The 3,853-nt window shown below is 35.5% G+C and overlaps 1 protein-coding gene across 1 annotated transcript in view; it reads left to right on the forward strand.

The window, feature by feature from the left end:
• The first annotated feature begins 790 nt into the window (after window positions 1-790).
• Window positions 791-3,853, forward strand: part of LOC103132540 (V-set domain-containing T-cell activation inhibitor 1-like) — a 21,577-nt gene continuing 18,514 nt past the window's right edge. The window contains exon 1 of the mRNA XM_007544347.2: window positions 791-801. The gene's annotated coding sequence lies outside the window, so the exon portion shown is untranslated. The remainder of the gene's footprint in view (window positions 802-3,853) is intronic.

The following is a 3,853-nucleotide window of genomic DNA, read 5'->3' on the forward strand; positions in this document are numbered from 1 at the left end:
GAGGGAAGTCTGGGCCTCCCTTCTGAAGCTGCTGCCCCCGCGACCCGATCCCGGATAAGCGGAAGAAGATGGATGGATGGATGGATGGATGGATAGAACCCAGTTGATTTCAAAAGAGGGATAGAAAGGTCTTTACTGTAATAAAGTTATGTATGATTGAGATATAAAACATCCACATTTTGCAATGACATTTTCCTACATAATAAAAGCTTTAAAAAGGATTCAATTAGTTTAAAAATAAATTTAAAAAAAACTGTCTGGCTTCTGCTTCTGTTATAAAATGAATTATGGTTTTGGTTGATTGTGCTCCTCAAACTAGACAAGTAACAGCCTCATCTGTGTTTCTGATCCTCCCCCCAACCATTCATATACAGAGCAAAGCTCTGTAGGTGGAGAGCTTTTCTCTCCCCCTCAGATCTTGTTGCTTCTCTCAAACTCTTTCTGTTTCAACAGAAAAAAACGGTTTCTGGAGAAACAGAAACTGAAACAAGGCTTCTGAACTCATTGAGAGCATAAATAGCATAAATCTATAGTGTTAACTTATAGCAGTACTTTCTTCTGACCAGTTTAGTGTTAATTATTACTTAAACATTTCCAGATTAAGTAATAATTAACAAATAATATGTGGCTAATTGTGGAATTATGACTCAGTAACCATTAACTACTAAGGATGACAAGACTACACGTTTATGAGTGGCAACATGATAAACATGAGGGATCGGGAAGTCGAGTTAATTATCTGCAAATGTACTTTTTACAAGTGTGTATGGTGTTCAAAGATTTTGTGAATGGTCATTCAAAGTTTTTAAGCTTTTTTACAGTTTTTGGTTTCAGCTACTATTCATTCATCAATTACATATAATTGTTAAATTATTATAAAATTGAAAAAACAAGAACTTTTACTGCTGTAGAAACCAAAAATATCTCTGATTTGACCTTTAACCTATTTCAAAAGTTTTTCTCAAGGTTAGTTTAAAAGTTTTGGTCTTACTAAAGATCTCATCTAAACAAGTTCTGATTTGATTTGATTTGATTCAGATGACTTCAGCAGAACCTAAGGAAACAGTCTGGCATGATAAGAAAACTTGCTTCTTGTGACCTGGAAAAAATGCCAGAGAAATAATGACAAACCCTGGGAATTTAATGTTTTATGCTTAATGACTTAATATCAGAGTGTGTAAGGTTAAATATCCTCAGGCATTTGGCACACCTTCAGTTTAACATTTCCACTGAAACATATGAAAACAAATTATTACACTGTTACCACATTGGTGCTTCCTGTGTGTTGCAACATTCTTTGCTTCCTGCCAGTTGTGTAAACATCTAAATTTTGCAAAACTCTCACAGTGCAAAATATGTGGGGATTGTAACATGTTTATGTTGTCATTGCAATCTTAGGTTATGCAACAAATGTTGTATACAGAATAAATATTCTGTATACAATTGTTGTATACAGAGACCTGCATACAACAAATTTTAATTGCTGTCTTCTATGGTAGTGAGAAAGCAGGAGTGAAACTTGTCGACTTGCTTGTACTTGTCCAACCATTATCCCTTTTGGGGTTTGCAATTCTGTTAAATCCTGTTTACATCTTTCCAAACATGCTTTGTACCAGAAATGCAAACTCCAATAGAGACCTTTGATGGACAAGTAAAAGCAAGTTAGCACATTTCATTCCTTACCATTGTAGACAGCGATCATCATTTGTTTGAAATATGTATGCAGGATCCAACAGGAAATATCTATTAACTTTAACCTCCACACACAATAATGGAAAACGAATCAGGCCCCTGGCATTTTCTGGAAACTTTTGTGTTGTACCAGTGAAACATTAATCAAATTGAGGCAGGTTCTTTGGAAACTCAGCCCTTTAAAAAGGGGAGGAGATGTCCTCAGGTTTCCTCTTCTCTATAACCTGCAGTGTAGCTTTATCTAATCTCCACTGTCAGGTCACACTTTGAGACATGTGACCTAAAATGTTGGCATCTTTAGCGGGGTAAAAGTTATCTTTATGACAGTAATTACCCATAAAGAGAAAGTTAGTAGCACTTAAACTAGATCAGTTATGTTTCAGTTATAAAGTGATAAAATATATTTAACTTCTAATTAAGCATTTGACTGTTTATTGGGGAAGGAGAATCCAGAGTGTACTTAAAATTAAGACTTGAAACTTGAAAAACTGGAAACACAATACATGTAAAATATATAACATTTTGTATTAAATAAATTCATAATCATAAACAGAAAGACTGTTTTCTTTGTAATTATGTTACAAACTGAGCCACATTTTATTCCATGTTAGTGTTGCATTGGAAATGGCGCCTCATGGTAAGCAGAAACATGCTTAAAATATTAATGAGCCTGGTGAGAATTTTTTCTTTTTGTCTTTTATATCTATCCACCAAGTAACATGGAGCTGCATATCAGCTTCCTTAAAGCAAAACAAGAGGTTGTGTTTTTCTCTGCAGACGAAAGAGGACAGACAGAGATGTGCTGAGATAGAGCTTCGAAATAGCACTTAACCCATTCTGCTCACAAGCTGCGTACCACTATCTCTGAAAGCAGGAAGTAGAGGAGGGATTTAATGACATTGCCTTTCTCTTGCAAGAGCACACAATGTTCTTTACTTTTCAAGCTACATTTCTCCATTGTATAGTAGGGTATTCACTAGAGATGTGCTGATCAGGTTTTTTCCTGCCGATTCTGATTCAGATCACCCATGAGGGCCGATCACCGATACCGATCACATAATTATTTTTTTAATCATAAGCACTACCGGTTACATTATGTGAAAAAAGAACCATGGATTCACCTTATTTTGGACAAAAACTTTAACTTTTTCCAAAAAAACAAAACAGGCATTATGAAAATTGTACTGCTATTGGTAATACTATCTTTAACAGACTGAAAACATATGCAATCTCTGAAGAGGCTAAATAATGCAGAGTCAAAATAAAACCTCTCAACATTGCCAGAAAATGCAAGTATAAAATTTAACATTCAAAGGCAAATACAGGATCCATTACAATAAACAATCCTGAGTTTCTGAATGAAAACTTCCTGATAGCATGGCGGCTAGCAGATTACTGCTAGCTCTGAACATCCGGATTCTTATTTCTCAAAGAAACTTGACAAGTATCAGATATGATATTCCACCATCGAAAAGATCTAGCGGATCTGTGGTTGTTTTTACGGACCATAATCCGTTAGTTGTTCTGGATCGCATGCGCAATAACAACCGCCGCTTGATTAATTGGTCTCTGCGACTCCAATCATTAATATGAGAGGCCCCATGGGCCAAAACTTACAAACTCTCTTACATTCACTATTAAACTCTCTTACATTCACAGTCAAACTCTCTTACACGTACTTGCAACGGAAGTTAACTTAAAATTTCAGTTTCTGATTGGACCCCAGGCAGGCTTTTCAAAATAAAAGCGGACCTCCGGTTTACGTTTGATTCATGTTTCTCTCCTGCGGCTTTAAAAATGTAAAACTTTGTGTTAATTGATTTGCTAAAGAAAATCATGTATCTGAAAATAAATTAAAACATATTTTGTGGGCAAAAAAATCTGTAAACCACATATGTGCTACCCCAATCTAAATTGCTGACATTTGACATGCAAACAAATCTTTCAGATTGCATGAACAATACCTTACCAGGTACTTTTCTGACTTCAGGATGACACAGGGATACCTATAAGACCAATTTTAACTGATGTTGCACATATGTGCTTTACAGGATTTTTTACCCACACAATATTTTTTTTTCAGATACATAATGTTTTGCAAATTAAAACCCTCTATGGCATGGCGTTGCCCTCGGGCAACAAACCACATTTCTGTACCTCA

This window comes from Poecilia formosa, unplaced genomic scaffold (assembly GCF_000485575.1).
Source record: "Poecilia formosa unplaced genomic scaffold, Poecilia_formosa-5.1.2 Scaffold1117, whole genome shotgun sequence".
Lineage (NCBI taxonomy): Eukaryota > Metazoa > Chordata > Actinopteri > Cyprinodontiformes > Poeciliidae > Poecilia > Poecilia formosa.